Source organism: Lepidothrix coronata, unplaced genomic scaffold, assembly GCF_001604755.1.
Source record: "Lepidothrix coronata isolate B3197 unplaced genomic scaffold, Lepidothrix_coronata-1.0 Scaffold223, whole genome shotgun sequence".
Classification (NCBI taxonomy): Eukaryota; Metazoa; Chordata; class Aves; order Passeriformes; family Pipridae; genus Lepidothrix; species Lepidothrix coronata.
This window is the reverse complement of record NW_016690403.1, coordinates 649,612-670,244: the sequence shown is the minus strand read 5'-3', so window position 1 is coordinate 670,244 and position 20,633 is coordinate 649,612. Positions and strand designations below refer to the sequence as shown.

Genomic DNA, 20,633 nt, shown 5'->3' with positions numbered 1-20,633 from the left:
CCATAGTCTATGCAGAGGCAATAAATTCAATCCCACTTGAAAATGTCTTGTTTGCATAGATATAAATAATTTTAAACCCAAAAAACCTTTATAATTGGTAAAGTATGGAACAGAATTAAACTAACATTACTTACATGATGCTTAAAGGACAGATTAAATGTATTTATTCTTAAGAATACAGGAAATCACATGAGGAATTTACAGGAGACGATACTTAAGCAATATTTTATATTATCTTTATTTAAAATTCTCTAAATATATCGAACTTTTGACATATTCCTACATATGCTGTAGTTTTCAATATCATATTTGGTCATGACATCTCTGTGAGAATATTCTGAATGTCACTGATGTTAAAATGCCATTATTTCACTTTTTGTACCAAGTATATCCGTCATCACTTTACTCCCATTGTTTCATTTCTTTGGCTCTCAGACTAGTGAGCATTAATTTCAAACAGATTCATACAATTTTTGACACTTGCTGGATTACACTGCTGGCATAGCTGACTTGTTTAGTCCTTATCTCAAAACTGAAATAATATTAAGGGCTGCTTTAAAAATGTTGTCACTGACGTAACCAGTGTTTTTAAGGTACTTTATAACCAAAAGGATTTTTTTCTTGTACACATGGCATTACAAAATAACTGTCACCCACTCTCCTGAGAAGGACCCCAAGATGTGGTTCGTTCTTCTGCTTCACACTTTAATCCAGTGTTGCTTAACAATCTACACTGAGAAACCAATCTACATCTTGAAGAAAATATGATTACTTCCTTTGCCTTAAAGTCTAACTAAATATTTAGACAATTTTAATTGATAGAAGGTTGGACAATGTAGTAGCAATTTGGAGTTGGGAGTAAAAGCAAAATTAGTTGCTCTGGCACAAGCCCTTGGCTTGTTATTAAGGAAGATGATTACTATAATTAGTGGCAGAGAAGATGTACAATTCTCTTTATAAAATGGTTGTGGATGATCTCCAAAAAGTTATTATGCTGTCTGTCTGGCCAGAAAAATATCCAAGGGGGACACACCTGTGTTCAGCTGGGAACAGTTGTAAGGCTGCTGTTCCATGGCAGGCACTGCAGGGTCAGGGCTGTCCCTGCTCTGCACAATGGGCTCCTTTGAGCAGAAGGGAAAAGGAGAGACATGGATAACTTTTCCTCAAGGATCCCTTTTCCTTTGGTTGTCTTCCTTCCTGGTTTGGATTTCATTTGTCCTTTCATTCCGTGGGTCAGCCAGGAATCCACCTTCCCCAGTGCCTGCTGCTCTTCCTGGGTCAGGGAGAAGGACTCAACCTTTCTTCTCCCCCCAACAAGCAGTGCCTGGATTCTCATATGGACGATGCCACAGCCTCCAGAGGAAGCTGGAAGCACCTCTGTCTTTGCCCCTGATCATTTTTCTTAGGGATGGTTGCATAGGTTTCAACACCACTTTAAAGACAGAGAGAAAATGGAGCCTGGGCCACTGCTCCAATGGGGGAGTTTTGGTCTAAAAGCAAGGGGAATGAAACTCTCACTCTTTTCCTGGTCATTTTGAGAAAGAAACCAGTTTCTGGGTTTGTTTTTGTTTGGTTGGTTAGTTTGGGGTTTGTTTGTTTGTTTTGGTGGGGAGAGCTTTGCTTGGTTGGTTGGTTGATTTTTTTAAGAGGAAATGAGTTTGCAGTATGCTTTGAAACCTGCAGGACCTGCAGGAGGGTGGGCAGAGAAATGCTTAGGTTGGTCACCTGCAGTGAGGGACGTGACATATAACTCTTTCAGGAATTCATCCTTTGTCATAATTTAGAGAAGCTGAGATTTTTTATCTGAATAACTTTTTATTGAACTCCCCCTTCAGTTTATGTGCTACCTACAGTCCGTGTAATCCAATATTGTGTCTTTGCATCTGGAGTTTAAACCCCATGTAATTTATGTATTAGACATTAAATCCCTCTTCAAGCTGGTATGTCTGTTTTGGGGTGATTAAAGCATTTTGTATGTGCTGTATTTATGTGCTCAGTCAAACCAGACAACTGCGAGGAGACCCGATCTGGTGTTTCAGTCAATGCTAACCACGGAGTGTGTTCTGCTCTGGGCTGTACAGTAACGCTCCTGTTATCCTGGAGCTTCCATCTGTAACTTCCAGCCATTACTCATGGCACAGAGATTTTTTTTCTCGCTCAGAGTGCTGCCACCTATGGTGTGGAAAGAATGAGGAAAACTTGTAACAGTAATGCTACATAAATAGTACTTTCAGACTAGGGAGAGAAATACAGGGAATCCAAATGAAGATTAAAGAGAATTTGTAGAGAAAGAGCTGCCTGATTTGGAATGAAGTCAGGAACCCTGTGGCTGATGAGCTCATCCTCAAAAAAAACCCCACCATAAGGCAAATTATGAACTCAGCCCCAAAAGTACAGGCCATCAAAAGTAAATAATTAATTCCATATATTTCATAAAATAGATATAAAAATATTATTCAACAGTAGGTGACATAGTGACAAACGATGATAGGATAACATTTAAATCTAAAATAAATTTTGATGAGAAATTATGCTGTCCTTCTAAGATGAGGAGAAAACTGTTTCAGTAGATGACAGCAGAGTCCTTCTGCTTTTTATCTCTTTAATCAATTTAAAAGGCCAACAGGTATTTTATAATGGTGCCTTTCTTTCCCAAAGCAGGGATCTGATAAGGCCTTATGCTTGATGCTCCATTTCCCAAGCTAAAATCCCCTGCCTTGACATTGTTCAAGGTGAGCTTAAATAGGGCAGGACACACGCTGTTCTTACAGCTGTATTTGTTCAGGTGCACAATTCCAACTGCACAGGGCTGCCCATTCCCAGTGCTGACTGCCAGGAGACAGGGAAAGGGAAAAGGGGAGGGAGGAGAATTTTATTTAAAGGTCCTGCTATTGTTAGAGCAGTTACAGTATCCAAAAGCATTATAATTAATAGCATCAAACATACAATTTTCTCTTCCTTGCTGTAGAAGAAAACAGATGATCTCACTGGCTGTTCCTGGCTCCATGGGGTCACTGTCCAGTGGGACAGACATGGGCTGGGTGGCCCGGGCAGTAGGTTCATCGGGGGGTGGCTGGTCACTGTGGTGCCCCCAGGGCTCGGTGCTGAGGCCAGAACTGTTCAGCACCTTTCTGGGGGAGGATCTGAGAGCACCCACAGGCACTTTGCAGAGGACACCAGGCTGGGCAGGAGTGTTGTCTGCTGAGGGCAGGAGGCTCTGCAGAGGGACTGGGCAGGCTGGAGCCATGGGCTGACACCATGGTGTGAGGGTCAGCAGGGCCGAGTGCCGGGTCCTGCACTGGGGTCAGGACAACCCCTGCAGTGCCTGGGGCTGGAAAGCTCCTGCAGGAAAAGCCCCTGGGAGTGCTGGGCTGAACCTGAGCCAGCTCTGTGCCCACATGGCCAACAGGGCCAATGGCATCTGTCACACCACTGCACCAGCAGGACCAGGGCAGGGATTGTCCCCCTGAACTCTGGTGACCTTCTCACTCTCTCCAACTACCTGGAAGGAGCTTGTAGTGATGTGGGGTGGGTCTCTTCTCATGAGTAACAAGTGGTAGCACAAGAAAATAAGAGGAAATGGCCTTATTCTGCCAGAGGAGGTTTTCTAATGGGATAATAAGGGTTCTTCCCCCAGAGGCTGGTTGGGCACTGCCCAGGCTCCCCAGGGCAGTGGGCACAGCCCCAAGGCTGCCAGAGCTCCAGGAAGGTTTGGATGATGCTCTGGGGCACAGGGGGTGACTCTTGGGGATGGTCCTGTGCAAGGCCAGGACTTGATGATCTTGTGGGTCCTTTACAACTCAAGATATTCTATGATTCTGGGATATTAAGAAAAATTTCTTCACCAAAATGCTTGTCAAGCCCTGGCAGAGGATACCCAGGGAATTTGTTGACTCCCATCCCTGGAGGTGTTCAGATGTGTGGATATGGTGCTGAGGGACACGGTTCAGTGTGGAGCTGCCAGTGCTGGGTTAGAGGTTGGGCTTGACCTTTGCCAAGCTGAAAGACTCTACAACTGTGTGGTGGTGCTGATGTTCACACTTGGCTGTGTTTGAGAAACAGAGGAGGGGCCCTCCTCTTTCTTTCCAGAGAACTGCAGCCTCTACCTTTTCTCTGTTTTTCCTCCCTAATTTCTCATCGTGTCTTTATTAAAGAAAATAAATGTAAATGAGGTGCCTCTAGCAGTATAATTAAAACTTTCTGGCTTGATTAAAGTATGCAGACTGTCAACTGCTACACCCTAAGAGATTCTGCCACTGACATTTTAGAATATTCAATGCATTCAGGGGAAAATATCCCACGGGGGGTTATTTTCTTCTAAGTAAGCATAATTCATGGCAGAATTTAAAGAAGAAAACCATGAAGTGGACTAAAGTAAACAAGACACTTCCAAGTATGAGTGAATCTTACTAATGTTCTACTGAAAATTGATGCTGTATTCCCAAGGCAAGGCATTATCCATTTATATATAAATAATGAGCTGTTACATAAAAATGTCTGTGCTACAGACAGCACTGATATCTGGGCATCTGCCTGGCTTACTAATGAGGCCAAGACACGGGAGTGAGTCATGTTGCCAAGGAATGTTCTTGCACACATTGGTGAGAGAGGTTTCAGGATCTGGGTGTTCATTCCAGAGAGGGCAGTGGAGAGGGACACTGGGAGCAGGTGTGTGAAACCTCAGCTAAGAGCTGGGGGGGCCTTCGTCTTGCATAAAATGGTTGTAGGTTTTAATACAAATTATCCTTTCAACAGAGAGTGAAATGAACTCCCTAAACAGGTCAAGGGAGAGTAAAAATTGTTCATTTATAAAAGCTTGCAGAGGCTGAAAATTGTTCACATAGAATGGCAAGAGAACACGATCCTGTTTCTCAATTCTCTGGAACAGTCCTCCTCTCTTTTTCTTCTTTCTTAATTTTTTTCTTTTTTTTTTCTTCCTTTTTTTCCTTCTCTTCTTTTCTGTTTTCCCTTTTTTTAAGTGACCCTGGAATGGGCCCAATTTTCTCTGGAAAGAAAATACACTTTGATTTATTTTAGTTAGTTGTTTTCACTGTACACACATTGAAGCTTGAAATGTGCTGTTGGGGATTTCATAAGAAACAAAGTGTTACTCCATAACATTTTGCTTTTCTTGCATTTATTTATTCAGCTCAGGTCTGCAGCTTGTTTAGGACTACGATCCATAGAGCATGAGACTGACTGTAACTCAGGTGAAGGTGTGACCCTGCCCTAAGGGAGTAAATTCTGGCTCATGCTTCCTCTTCCCTCTGGAACTCTCCAGGTAGGTGTGTCTGCTCCGTGTAAGCCACTCCAGCATTTCTGTACAAGTGCTTTGGGATGTTCTACCTGGGACTGAGCTGATACACCAAGATAAGATGGGTTTTAAATCTTCTAACTCCTTGATAAACAATTCCATTCCTGCTGTCAGCCAATTCCTTTGTTATAGTTTTGCACAGCCCATCCTGCAGCTGGATCTCCTGGATGCTGATTTAGCATTTTTCTCTGTTAGGCAACGCTTGCCCCTGGATGTCTGAGTAAAGGAGGCTTTAAAGGCTTGTCAGGCAAATCTAAAAGAAAAAATTGTTTGCACTGAGCCACTCTGCAATTACAGGAAAAATCCTTCCTGCTGATGGAGCCTTTCAGTGCAATGGGTGTGTTGTGGCTGTGCCATGCAGTGGGCACAGAGTCACCTTTCCCTTTTTGGGTGGGACAATCAGAGCAGTTCCCAGGTGCCCCAAGGCCTTCCTTCAGCAGGTGGTGCCTGTTCAGCTGCCTTTGGGCCTCATTTCATCTCAAAATGGCTCATTTTCCAGCGTGAATCATACCAAGCAGAAATAGCCCTTTGCAGTGCTTAATCTTTCTCTCACTAGTTTTATTTAAAGATATCTCTGGTGATTCAAATTTAACTGTGGTTCAACTCAGATTTTCTCCATGTGGGTTTCCCTGAGTTATGTAATTTCTCACAGGCTGAAGAACCTCAGTTATTAACATCTTTTGCTTGAAGTAAATTTTTTAATTAAGTGGGAAAGATAAAAAAACTGGAGGAGATTTAGTGCTGTTTATTTTATATTCTTTGAGAGCCACAGGATTATGTGCTGGCTTGTAAATGGGCTGTGAGTTTATTTTCCCCCAAGAAGAAAAATGTCCCTGGAATACTGCAAGGAAAATGAGTCTCAAGACTCAGTTCTAGATTTAGAATTTTCATTAATTGTTGGCTTCTGTGAGAATCAGTGTTTTTTAATCATTGCTCATCATGAATTCTCTCTAACTTATGTTTCTGCTTTGAAGACGTGACTCTTTTGAGCTTTTGGAGACAAAATGATCTTGGGAAAACTGAACTGATATCTTTGCCCTGTTCTAGGATGAGGATGATATTAAAAACTGCTGCTAATACCATCTGTAACTAAACAAAGCACTGTAACAAATGAAAGAAGGAACAAGTAAGCTTCAGATTTTAATAGACATCAGAAATATGTTCAGGCTTAAAACACCTTTGTGTAGTCTGTGGAGTTTGTTATGGATGGAACTCTAAATGTAAACTACCCCTCTGTAGAGGAAGGATAAAAGAAAGTTGACAGTATTTGAGCTTGACAGAATTTAGCAGATAGTATCTGTTACACATTTCAGGTTATCCATTCCAGTTTGTTATTTCATTCACTACAATCTTACAAGAGAAAAAAGTATTGAAAGTGCAAGATATAGATCAAAAGATGCAAATAGTCACCAAAAAGAGCAAATTTTATAGAGAAAAACTGAAACCATTTTTTCTTTCTCAGTCACAGAAGTGATCGAATTAACAAAAAAAAGTCAACTCCTTTAAAATAGTTTTGTGACTGAATATATAAACACTTTCTGTATTTGGTAAGTTGTTCAGTAGCAGAATTGTTACGTTTGAATTAATAGACGACAATGTCTGAAGAATTCCCTGAGTTGTCCAGAAGGGATTGTCAGGTGATTGTAAACTGGTCCACACCCCTTTCTGAAGAATAAAGTGAAGCATAAGTTTGTTACCTTCAGTTCATGGTTTTTACAAAATTTTGTGAAGGAGCTCAGTTAGGAAATTTTTTTTTTGCCACCTTTATCTCCCTCCTTGGTTGCTTTTTTCCTCAGGTGAAATGTCTGGTTGCTCTGCTGTTCTGCAGACATTTAAAGGCAGCATTGTCCCTGAGAGGTGGGATCCCAGGATCCTCCCATTCATTTAATCCCTGTTCCCTGTGCCTTCTCACTTGTTTTGGACGAGGGCTGGTATGACCATATGGTGCATCTGATGGTGGAACTGAGTCAATTTATTACTATTGTTTTTATCCAGATTCTTTCCCAAGCACAGGAGTTTCCAGCTCCTTTACTGTTCAGCTGTGTAGTCTCTTGTAGAGCTCCTTGTCAGCCTGGTCTTTGCACTTTTATTTGTCTACATAACTTTGTAGTTTGGGTGACTGGAAGTTATAAACATTCATTCTGTTTAGCCTCAGTTTTCATATTTATTTCTCCAAAATTCAAAGTTTTCTTTGCCTGAACAGTTACTGGACCCCATTCCATGAAAGATTGCCTGAGGAACATTCCACTTTCACATCCAGTGGGTCCAGCAAGGTGCTGAACATGTTCTGTGGGAACAGGATTAACAGCAGCTTTCCCAGCCTCCCTGAGGAAGTGCACACACCACTGATGTAGTAAGACCTGTAAAACAAATTGGAGGTAACTCTTATTTTGTACCCATTGGTAAATTACATGACATTTCTACCAAAAAAGCCTCCCAAGCTGCCATACCAGCTGGAAATGCTTCAGTTTAGTATAACAAGTACAACCGTGAAGAGCTTTTATAGATATGACTAATTCAGTGTAGCTTCATTCTAAATTAATGCATTGGGACAGCCAATAGTAAAGCTATTAAAAGAATGAAATGATGGTGGAATTGTCAAAATTTCTCCCTTGGCTTGCATTTAGGAAGCCACTTTTAGCTGCATGGGTCTCAAGTCAGCAGCAGAGACAGTCACACACTGCATTCAGTGTTGCAGGAGGTTTTTGGGGCAAGGACTTGAGGAAAACTGTTACCCACTGAACAGCACTGTGTGCCTGCACATGGAACTTCCTTTAGTTAACTTTCCTGCAGTTAAATCAACTTTAGTTAATTTTCCTTTTGTTAAGACAAAAGGGATAACAGTGAAATTAGAGAAAAAGGCCCCCTGGCAGGCAAAGCCTGTCCAAACAGATGGGCTTCCAACACACTTGAAGGTCACCAGATTCAGAATGTGCTGGGGGTGTCAGTAATCATGAGTTTGTGATCTGTCTCTGCTGCAGCTACAGGATCTAACCCAGACATGTCTCAGCAGTTCAAAGATAAGGCCCTTAAAGCAGCTGTCCTAGCAAAGTGAAAAAGCAAATAGATCCTCTTAATAAAAGAGAAAAGAAATCTTATTGGCCCTAATTGGAAGGGAGTTGTAAACATTCCAGTATAAAGGATGCAATGCAGGGTGCAGAAAAATAGTATAGTGAGAGCCAAAGATTAATAAAGTGAACTGTGAGACTGCACAGAAATTGTTATTTCTGTTTGAGGTGTATCCTTCCAAATAATAAATGACAAAATACACCTGCACAACTGATTCATAATCCAGGTGAGCACAGATCTCCCCAGTGAACACTGAAATTAAGGAATATGGTGTCCTGGCAAGTCAGAAGTGACAGAATGCAGGTCCTGCTGTTGTGCTGCCTTGGTTACTCAGGGTTAGTGATGACTACATTACACCCCATATGACTTCCCCAAAAATAGACTGAATTAGTGCAAGGAATAATTTAATTCCTTGACTTGTTTCTGAAGAGTTTTCTTCTCCCTTGAGTGCAGGGTGTGCCTGTGTGTGATCCTGGAGACTCAGGTGCTGAGTAGCAGCTGAAGTGCTGGCACCTGAAAATGCATCCAAGGCTGTGTGTTTGGGGTTTTTCACTCTGCTGTCCTCCCAGTTTATGTGCACATAACTTGGACCCGAGGCTAAATCTGCTACTGCTCACAAAGCCATGTGTTATAACCTAATTTCTTAGAGCTCTCAAATACTGAGAAGACTGTACTGCTGGTGCTTTTGGTGTTTTACAAGTTAGGAAAAGTAAGGTATAAGCAAAAGTGCATTATAAGGTGTTGCCATTGACTTCCTATCAGTGCTTTCCACTGTCTGGAAGTAGTTTCTGTAGAGCACAAATGTGGTGAGCTGGGACAGAGCCTTGGAAAGCTGTGGTGTGACAGTGAAAAGGGAATTTACTGCCAGCAAATGCCAACCATGACCTGACCTCAGGCTAGTTCAGTGACCACGGCAAAAGAAAGGATCCACTTGGGCAGAGGGAATATTTCTGCAGCTGTGAGACAGTTAGAGCTCTTCTCATGGAGAAGTGTGTTATTGCATCCAGTGAAAATACTGAACATGGTACTGAACAAAAAGTGAGATTGTTAATCTTCTTTTTCATCCTTCCTAATGGCTTGAAAATCTTTCAGATATTCCCAACATTCAGTGAAAGATAAGAACACGTGGTGCTACCTGCATTCCTGGTTAACATGAAATGAAAATTACACTTGAAGTGCAGCTCATAAGCAAGACCTGCCAGGATTATTCCTATTCTTCCTTAGGAGCTGATAAAAATGTCCTTTTTAGATTTTTTTTTCACTGCACTGTTGTCTCTTTTACTTTCATAAGTTTTATTATCTTGCTGTATGTTGTTAAATCTAAGTAGGAATATTAAGTACAGAACTTTTTCCATCAGTAAATGGTTTCTTTCCTATAAAATGTGTTCATAGCCTGAATTTAACATAGCTGCATCTTTCCAAGGTATTCAGGAAGCTTTTATGTCCTTATAACTGATCCAACATTCCATCAGGACTAAATATTTTAAATATTTTTAGGAGTTTGATTTTGAAAGTGTAAGAACAGAGATGAAATCCTCACCTCATTAAATTCCATGGAAGCAGGATTTAATTCTGCTGTTTCAACCCTATTGAACCCTATTTCTTTCCCATTCATATATTAATCAAGTTACTATCATGAAATCAGACCTACATAAAGAAAGGGCCTTATTACCAGCCAATATTATAACATAATATTGAATTCCTACTCTTTAGTTTCACCAAAACCTCATTTTCCATCAGATGATCTGGAGTGAAAATGGGTCAGTTGGCATAATATAGATATAATAAGGCACTGTTAAAGGTGCCTGAAAATTTCAGTTCTGAACAGAGCTGTAGGCTTCTTCTTCCACTTTCATAACATAAATCATTTATGTTATCCAGGTGTGATGAATACTAAATGATCTATGGAGGAAATCATATTAACAGACTTCTTTTATTATTAGAATGACTGCAGGGAATTAGGGTCAGTCACCTGAGTGAAAGATATGTAAGGCCAAATAATAAAATATGGGGATTGGATAGCACATCATTTCAATCAGGTTTGAAAGTAATAAACATACAGAAGCTAAAAAGGGAGCACTTGGACTAATGGAGCCTTGAATTTCCTGCTCCTTGAGGGCTCATTTCTTCCTTCTGCTGGACACACAAAGCTGCAAACATCGTGTCTCCCTGTGAAAATCCGTCTGTACATTGAGGGATGTGCCTGCCTGCCTTTGGACCTTCAGCATTCACCTGGAATTGTGGAAGGATGTCAGAGCAGAGTGGCCTCAGGTCTAGTGACAAAAATCCTTTTGTGCCCAGTGATTTCCTGAGCCAGAACCCAGCCAGTTGTGACTGGATGGCTCCAGAGCAGGTGCCTGTCCAAGGAAAGGTGGTGGCCCTGTCTGAGCTGTGCTACAGGAAAGGGAACATTCAAATTCCTAGAGAAGGATGAAACACAGTTTTCAGAACATGTTTAATCCGCTGACTCTATTCTGATGTGCATTATATAAATACTGGATAATATATCATCGAAATAAAAGGGTTATTTGGTACTGTAAGGGCAAACTTTAAAATCTGCTCTGATCCTTGTCTCTGAAAATGCTGGTCTTATAAAAGCAGTTAACAACAACTATAACCTGCTTTGTAACTGCTTAAAAACATATGTCACGAAAAGTTTACCAGGTTTAATTACTGTTATTCAATACTAAATATACCTAAAGTATACGTAATTTCATATTTTTGTTTGATTTTGGTCTCTGGTTTGTGCCCTTTTTTTTTAAGTTTCTCTATCTTATCTCTGCCTAAATAATTTTATTTTGTTTTTTAATTTGTTTTCCCACAGCCTGAAGAAAACTCCAAATAAAATAGGAAAATATTATTAGAATTGTCACATCAAATCAAAGTTTCCATTCCCCAAAAGCATTTTTTAAGGTGAACTTAATTTTTATTTCTCTTACTGGGCTCATTTTATCCAGATAACAGAGGAGAAAAAGTTGTTGTCTCCTTTTCCAGTTCAAAGTAATAATGGCTCACAAGAAGCCCAAAGCAAAGTGCCAGAGTATTCTCCACTGGCTTGACCTATTCTGGGGGGAGATCAGGAGTGACAAATCCCACCCCAGCAGTGACACTGAACAAACAAGGCTTTGCCCAACTCCCTGGGTGCCACAGGTCAGAACAAGGTGTTTATTGCTGAGAATTAGAGAGGAGCTGGAAAACATTTGGGGTTTTTTTGCAGGAATAACAGTTCCTACTAAATCAACTTCTTAATGTGTTTTCTTAAAAGGCTTGACTTGTCTTCTGGCCGGGGAGGGCTGAGGGACTGAGCTGAGCAGGGCTGAGGGGCCTGGAGGACACAGCAAAGCAGTCACTGTTCATATTTATCCATTCCCAATGAACACCAACATCAAAACAGCTGGACTTTGCTTTCTGCTCCCAAATGTTCGTGATCTTTTCAGAACGACTGGGTGGAGACTGCAAAGCTCTGGAGTCCCAGTGGGCGCCTGGGGAAGGTGCTGCCCCACATTCCCAGCACCCCCACACCCCTGGCATTGTGATCTCCTGCCAGAACACACCACCCAGGTCAGTCAGAGGGTTAGTTCTGCTTTGCTTGACATGAGGCAGAGCTGTCCTTTAGTTCAGTTCTCCTTTAAAACCCAAGCAGGTTATTTGGGGGATGATTTCCTGGCCTGTGTGGGCCATCTGTCTCAGTACTTACGAGGCCTGCTGTGTGCCCTGTCCAGCCAGAGGCCTTTTGGGTTTTTTAATCTTATCCCATGTTGACAGGAAGAACAGCTTATTTTCTTCTTTTCAGGCACTGTACACGTGCTGTGTACATGAAGTTTTATGCTGCACTTCTTCTCCCTAAAATAAACAAATTCAGTTCCTTCAAACCAGACTTATATCTTATGTTTGCAGGTTGTTTATTGTTCTTGTGTTCCTTGAATTTTTCTCCAGTCATTCCACCTATTGCTTAAGTTAGACCCAGTCTGCAGCTGAGATCTTACAAGCACCACATGCAGGGAATTGATTACTCTGGTTTTCCTACATCCCACAACATTTGCTTTTCTGTCAGAAGTGCAATATTCCTGACTTTCCTTTAGTTGTGATCAAACACCTGTTTTGAAGAAGTTGCCTATTGACGGAGAACTTCAATTACTGGATTGCTTCCAATAATCTTATAATAACTTATAATCTTGCCTTCTGATATGTTTTTCAGACTTTAAAGAGTGATGTTGTTTGGAAACTTTATAAATATATGCATTCATCCTTCAGGTTCTCATCAGACCTTCATGGGCTGAGGAAACCAGCTCTGACTCGAAGTCACCCCACCTTTGCAAGTAAGTCCAATTTTGCAAATACTTGAGTGCAACAGAAATTAAAATCATTAATGGAATTTAATAACAATCCTTGGATGATTAGGTATCTGTAGGAGAAGATTCATAAGGGCTGATGATAGAATGACAATAACAGCTTTTTGATGAATGATACATTCCTTTACATACTTGGTGAGTTCACCACTGACACGTGTTTGTAAGAGTCAGAGCAGACAGACCCAAAGCAGCAGAGCATTAGTGGTACTCCAGCAATAACAAGATTGACTGAACAGGTTTGTGCATCATCCCAGGCACTCTTCAAGTCCTGCTCCCAGAGGGAGAGCACCCAGGGCTGCAGCAGCTCAGTCAGGGCCTGGTCATCTCCAGCACCTTTATCCTGAGGAGCAAACCCTGGGACAGTGACAGTTTTCCTGCCACATGTTAAGTTTACAGGAGCTCTTTCATCAGTGAACCATAATATCAGTATGTTAATCTATTATTAACATGGAATCTGCTTGCTAACAAAAATGTTTAACTTTCTCTTAGTTTTCAAATTAATTAAAAAAAATTCTAAAAACCCTTCTTAATTGATTGTGAATGAACTAATCCTTTGCTTTTGTTTAGTTAATGGGTGACATAAAAAGAAAATCTTATTAACACATTCATCTTTGTAATACAATTTCTGTAATTTTCCATGGAAAAACGGGCAAATGCCAAAGACTTCAGAAGTTTTATTTGATGTAAAGGCATCAGTCACAAGGCCTGAAAAAGAGTTATGGCTTCCAGTGCCATAAATCAATACAGAATGGAGAGATGATAAATGGCTTCCTGGCTTGACTGAAGTACAAGTAAAATCAGATGGACAGTGTGTCACCTAATGTCTGATTTCCCCAGACCGAAACTCTTCTTGTTCTGGGTAACCCAGAATAGACTTTTAATTCAAATGGTGCTGCTCACAGGCTGCAGGCAATCAAACCCTGGAGCACAACTGCAGTGGGTACCTGCAGGTCACTGTGCAGGGCAGCTGGAAGGGAGCTGAAGGCAGCAAAATGAAAATATTAGAGTGGAGGAAACAGCAAACACAGAATATGATGAATTGTACGAGTCAGCTGCAGCAATAAAGCAAAGGAGGTCATAGTGAAAACTAAGATTACAGCTACCAGCACTGAATAATGCAGCACTAGAGAGATGAAACTTCTCAGCTCCAGAATGCAGGAGGTGGGATTCAGGGGGAAAAAAAGTAAGAGAAAACCTTGATAGCTCAGCTCAGTCAACTTAACAATAATGGCAAAAATCTCTCAAAGGAAAAGCTGATCCACTGGGACAGGCATGGTCTTCATATTCTTTAATTAGCATTTAATTACATACCCAGAAGCATTTCTAGAGTATCAGAAAGTGAAAGAAAAAGTCTGCTTTAAAGTGAATGTGTGATTGTCACCAGCAGAGATTGCTGTTTCATGAACTGTTAATCTCAGTTCAACGTTGAGGCTAATTTGGGGAGCAGACTCGATTAGCTGACAGTTCAGAACTGTAACACTCACAGGGAAATCCTGAGATGCTTTTCTGAGCTTCCTGACTTTCTGCAGTGGGCTCAAGACAGGGTCTATCTCTGTCCATCTGTCTGTGTCTCTCCCCTTCCCTTCCTCCCTCTCACAAAAGCAGGCAGAGATTTTATTTGCAGGCCAAGTCCTTTCCTTTAGAGAATGTGATTGATTATGATTCTGTGAATTCTGAGTTATGACTCATAACATGTCTTTTTTGCCTTAAAACTCAAGTATGGGTGCTGTTAGCTGTTTAAAAATATCAGCTTTCCAAAAAATAAATACAAATGAAAAATAATTAAGGTTATAGACATCCCAGTTGCTAATGAACCTTAGAAAACATGACCCATAGGTCTATGACTCAGGTTTAAAAGACAATTACAAACAAAGCAACTGTAGTCTTTAATAAATACTCAGAAATCCTTAGGGTGTGACTCATGGTTATTCAGTGTGAACATTGGTGATACTGCTATGCCAATTCATTAGTATTTATTTTATTTTAGTTCCCAGAAACTAATCATGGAGCGGGGCACCTCATGCTGGGCACTCTCAAGCCCATGGCCAAGGAGATGAGGTCTAGTGAAGTCCCTGATGCTGTGGCCCAGCCTGGCAGTGTCCTCACCAACACGAGCCATGAAATTCTGTTCTTCTCTCTTCATTATATTGGTCACTCTGAAGCGCTCAGACCGTGGGTCACATTTTCCTCTCTGATCCTGAAAAGTAGAATACATCCCTTTGAACCATTCCAAGCAAAGACAGTGCAAAAATAAATCTGAAAGCCTTTTGTTCCTGCCCTGAATTTGTTTGTAGTCACAGATGGCCAAACCTGCCCATCAGCAAGACAGGACAACGTGCCTGGAGCTGGCAAAGTGTGTTCTGTGTGTTCCTGGAATGTGGGCACACTGGGCATGGATGGGGCAGGCTGAGGAGGATCCCCAGCACGGAGCAGACTGTGCTGAGCTGTGAGTCAGGGAAGGATGAGCTCAAGGTCAGCTCTCATTAGGAATGTTGGCAATGGAACTGCTGGTTCTTTCTGCTGCTTCCTGACAGGCAGTTTTTTCCCTGGGGAAGAGAACATGGAACTGCATAAAGAATTTACTCTGACATAATTTGTTAACATATTCTTGCCTCTTTAACAAACAAACAAACTGTCCTGATAGTTTTGTAAATATTACATTGCAGGCACAAAACCAGATTTTCAGGGTTGGCTATGTATCTCTAATCTCTGTCCCTGCAGGGCATCGTGCTAATGATGATTTGTTGTTTGGAGTTTAATTAAGAAAAAAGTTAAGCTTTACTTACTTGTGTTCTTACAATTAAATGCAAATAGGTTTAAAAGAACCTGCTTAGGTATGCAAAGCTGAATAATACTGACAATCCAATAAAAACAATATGTATAAAAAGGCAGCTTAACTCCAAAACAAGGCAGAGGCGACAAGCTACACAACAGGCTGGTTTGTGTTGATTTGCAGGGAGTGAAGTGGTGGTTAATAAGTAACTTTAAATCTCATTCAAAATAATAGATGCTAAATAGTTTTCTGTCTTAATCAACTCTCCTCCTGGCCATATGAACAGATAACTGTTCCTGTAGCCACAGGTCTTTTTTTTTTTGACGTTTTCACTGATTCTGGTGGGTTTGAACATTTCCTTTAGTTCATTTTTTCTTAAGCAATTCTGGGGTTGTTTTTCACTGCATGTTGGACCTGCTTATATATCCAGACCATCATATTTGACCTGATCCTGGGCAAGTGCAGTCTGAATACACATTCTGCCTTTGTATCTGTCCTGAGTCACGATACCAGCATATTATCCTACACACAAATGCATATACATGCAAATTTCTCATTATGAAAGTAATGAGAACTAGATGAAAATAAAGCACAGTTTTAATATTCATTAAATTAATCATATGAAAGCCTTGCATTAGCAATTCAATCATGTGGAGAAGTGTTATCTTAAGAAGTTCTTTAGGGACACATCAGGGTTTCCAGCCCAGTTTTGTGTCCGTTCTCAGCAGTGCTGGGATTGGCTGTCAGTGATGGCACTTCACTGCTACCAAAGCTTTGGAAGATTTTCTGAGTATCAGGAGACCATTTTGGTGCAGAGGAATCAAATACAGTTTGCTATTGTGTGTGAGTCTGTCTGAATGTTTTCTCTGAATGTGAAAGGGAAAATGTGTCTGATCCACCAGGAGAGTAATTTTGTTCATTTCCTGTCTGAAATACAGTGAAATTAGTTCTGAGACGTAGTTTTCTCAATGATTTTCTTGCTCTGTGTTCACAAATTTATGATAAGGTTAAGGGACCTGTGAGAGTGAAAAGATATTGATGTGAATGGGAGATTCCATGTTTTTGCTCTGGTGAGAGTCTATTCCTAATTATTGCTGAAGATTTTGCCTCCAGTTTATGACTCAGGAGTCACAACTGGTACACACCAGACCACAACATCAGAGTGTTTTATCTATTTAACTATAAATGAGCCAGAGCATCAATAAGAATAAAAGAAATGCTGCAGGTACATTTTGCTTGGTGTGATTTGTGATGAGGAATAATTATGATCATTTCGCTCATGCAGCTGTTTCACTAAGAAAAACTCGATTTGCCTCCCTACAGCTTGGAGACAGGAGGCAAATGGGCCATCCTTGGGTAGGCCCAGGGATTTCTGACAGGTGACACACTTGTCACTGACCACTGAACCAAGAGCAGGCTGGAGAATGTGCAGCCTGGATGGCAGGAGATGACTTACTGAGGAGAGCTGAGCCTGGGAAATAACTCTGGATTGAGTCACCCTGATTTAATTCAGTTTAAAATTAATAGAAAAAGAAACCAAATGGGTTACTAATTACCTTTTTTTAATTATTTCAAAAGGGCAAGCTTTGAGAAATTAAGGGAGCTTGTCAGAGAATTCAGCTGTGCTGAAGAGCTCCAACCCTTGGGTGTCAATGGGTCTTGATGGTTTTGAGGTTGCTGTGGTTAATCAAAAATGCAGACCTTCCCAGAGTTGTCTTTACAAACTTTTGTATTCCTTGCAGGAAATGCTTTTAAAGCTACTGGGTGAATGACTGCTCAAGCCAAGAATGTTACAGAGAGCCTGTAGGGAGTGGAGAGATGGATTGATCAGCAAACAAATCTGAATCAGGAGTCAGAGAGCTTATGGAGAAAGGTAAGAACTGGCCAAAAAAAAGTACTCTGGCAAAATTAAAACAATTAAATCTGGTAAAATAAAAGCAAATAATGAAAGATTCATGCAGTAAAATTAAAGATAATCCCTAGCTCCAATGGAAAATATGTTGCTTTTTTTTTTCAATGCAGTGTTGAACTGGAAGAGGAGACAGGTGATGTCATGATACAAATAGTCAGAAAAGCCCTGAAAATTTGCTAAACTGGGGCAAAAATTAAGGTTAATTTTTAAAGACTAAAAGACTTAGTGCATGACATGGCCTGTGGTGGGAATTTCTAATAGATGTGCTGCTTTAGAGATTGATTTCTAGTTTCCTTTAATGTTGTGATCCGTGGCACAGATCTGTGCAGTGGCCATCTAAACATTCCAACAGGGATTTATTCCTCATCCTATCCTGAACTGTTTAATTCCCCTGTAATCTAGTGATCACAGGTTTTCAGTGTGATATTCCTCAGGGTTCTTGCAGTTTGTCCTCTCATTTCTGGGGACCTTTTTCAAGGGCATTACAGCTACTTCAGGCAGGGAAAGACCAGTCAGACTCCAAGGAGTTATTGTTTGTGTGCTCCAGTCAAGAGTTCCAACATCTACCTGTTTATTACTTTGATTCTTGGTGCTCATGGATTACATTTAACCTTCTCTCATAACTCTCTGTGTGGATGGCACAGAATGTTCTAAATTTAGTATCATTTTACAGTGTTCTTAAACACTTAGGTTTTTATATGCTGTGTATAGAAAACCTCCCCTTCTTTTCTTCTGCCATGAAGATGGAGTAGGAATTGGTCTGTGAAGTGTACTGGTTGCAGTACTGTGGTAACTTCTGGAAATGTTTCCTGACCAGGGGCAGGTCAGGGTGAAAATGCTGCTCCTGGCTGGGCACACTTGGCTGCTCTTGGCTTTGGGCACTTCGCTGAGAGCTCCTTTCCTCCCTGTTCCCATTTGGAGCCACAGAAAAGATGCCTGCTCTTACATATTAGAAAAGAGAATGCTCTAGACATGGGGTTATGGTTAACGAGATAAACTGTTGTTAAATTAAGGCAGAATTGAAATCTTTGTAATAATTCCAAGCCTATGTTATGTAGGAAGTGTTCTGGATTTGTTGGTGCTTTTCTTAGCTGCAGGAGAGATTTGTGTAGGCATCTGGGGATTTGTTTGCTCCTGTGGTAGAGGTGGTGAATGGAGCATTCCTGTCCATTTCTTCAGGATAATCCTGAAGGGCTCCTAAAATGGGAATTCCAGTTAATCAGGTTGGGTTTGGGACACAGAAGGCCAGAAAGAGTGTTTTTGTGTCTTGTGTGTCAGGAAAGGTGGGAACAGGAAATGCAGCAGTATGGACGTATCTCTGCTCTGAAGTCAGTAAAGGAAATATGTTAAATAATATAATGCCCTCCAAAAGCAGTAGGCAGATCTTCAAGGAGCTTCTTGCTTCCTCTGAGTGATCCTGAAAGCTTCCGGAAGCTCAGTGGGATTCATCACATCCTTCTCCTGCCAAAGCAAAAGATTCACGTCAGTTTATGTAATAATATGATAATATTGTGCCCATTAAAAATAGATTGTTACCAAAAACATCTCTTAGAAAACAGTCTGTACAGCCTGAGTTCTTTTCATGACATTATTGAAGAATTTTTGCAAACTCAGATTTTATTTTTAAAGCAGTTGGGATTGTTCCACAGCACAAGTGAACTAACCTTATAAGTCAAAATAAAAAGTCATCCTGGAATTACAATTTTATAATTGAAAACTTTTCCAGAAAAAAATATTTTTAATTTGAGCTTTTTTGATATAGAGATGAAATTTCTTGGTCAATTAACCATCACTGATGAACAGACAATGAATTCCTTGAGCAAATTCATGCATAACATGTTGGTGTTTAATTCATTGCAGCCCCAAGGCACATCAGAGAGGGGATGGAGCCATCTGGAAAAGGGATGAGGGGGGAGTTATCTCCTGAGGGAATTCCATCCTGCCCAGGATAAGTGGCTGGTGGATAAGAGGCTTGTCAGCCCCGTGTAATCCCACCATTCAGCACCTTTGGGCACTGCTGATTTCTGAGGGACTGAGCATTGAAAGGGAACTCAGCTCCACCTCCTGCCCTGTCAGCAGTGAAGGAGCAGGACCAGCTTCTGTCCCTGGGGGCAGAACTGAAGATCTGGGAGGCCAAACAACACCAGTCCTGTTCCTTTCCTTCCCCTCTTTAACCACCACTCCTCTCACAGACAAATGGGACATGAAGACCAGGGCAGTGGAAGGTCCTCCCTCCCTGCCTGGACTGACTTCACCTTCTGACCCAACTCAGAGTTGTTTTACAACTGAAGTTGAGTGCCCAGACACAAAACTGAATTTAAGTGCCCAGACACAAAACTGAATTTAAGTGCCAAAACCACCTCAGAGTTCGGTGAGAATGGAAGGGCACAGTAGCTATGAAATAATTGGTCTGATCAGGCCAAGGTCAAAAGGTACATTTGGAAATAAACTCTGCCTATTTTTTGTATTTCAAATTAAAATAAAATGATGGATTAGAGAAATTGAAACTCAGTAGTACTTTTGGTACCTCTTGCACAAACTGGCTAACTGGAATTCAGTTCTTAAATCCAAAATGAAGCAGCCAGAGCCTCAGAAGACAGTGATTAAGACATTAAAAGGAAATGTTCCACCATTAATATTCTGAAGTGTGCTCAATCTCACATGTCTTACTGCAGCATCTGCTTCCAAAATGAGTAATGATGCAAAAGAAAGGGGAAGAAGAAGAAAAAAAGCTAAAGCAATTTTTTTATAAATACTGAAGCTTAAAGAAAGAGTCATCTTGAGGAATTTGAGAGGTTAAATCAAATATTAATCCTTAAAAGCAAGCAAGACATCCTAAAATGGGCTGAGTAGTAAGAATAATGGTTATAACTCGGGGTGAAGGATGGGTGAAGACTTCTATGGTAAAGGTGATCAGAAGCCAGCAGCCATCCTGCTTTGCAAAGATGCTTTTCTTGGTTGACTTCAGCCAGTTATTGCTGGACTGGTGTCAGTGTTAATGCTGAGAACTCAAATCTCCATCTCTATTCAGTAGCAGAGCAATCTGCCCTTAGTGCTTTCACAGGCTCAGTTTGTTGCATGTCAGAGTGTATATGACATTGCAGGGGGATGTTTTGCATTTAACGTATTTTAGATTGTGTTTTCACCTTTTTTACTTCTCTTAAAAACCGCCTCAACATCTTTTTAGTCAGATCTCTGTGACTTTTCTATCCC

General features: G+C 40.9%; 1 protein-coding gene across 6 annotated transcripts in view; it reads left to right on the top strand.

The window, feature by feature from the left end:
- ATP10B (ATPase phospholipid transporting 10B (putative)) overlaps positions 1 to 20,633 on the top strand; it is a 220,287-nt gene that overhangs the window by 24,107 nt on the left and 175,547 nt on the right. For 5 of the 6 annotated variants that reach the window (XM_017833909.1, XM_017833907.1, XM_017833912.1 and 2 more), the window contains 3 exons: positions 5,150 to 5,281; positions 12,638 to 12,702; positions 17,251 to 17,381. The gene's annotated coding sequence lies outside the window, so the exon portion shown is untranslated. Of the gene's footprint in view, positions 1 to 5,149; positions 5,282 to 11,647; positions 11,945 to 12,637; positions 12,703 to 17,250; positions 17,382 to 20,633 lie in introns of those variants that run through there. The other variant, XM_017833914.1, reaches the window with a different exon arrangement.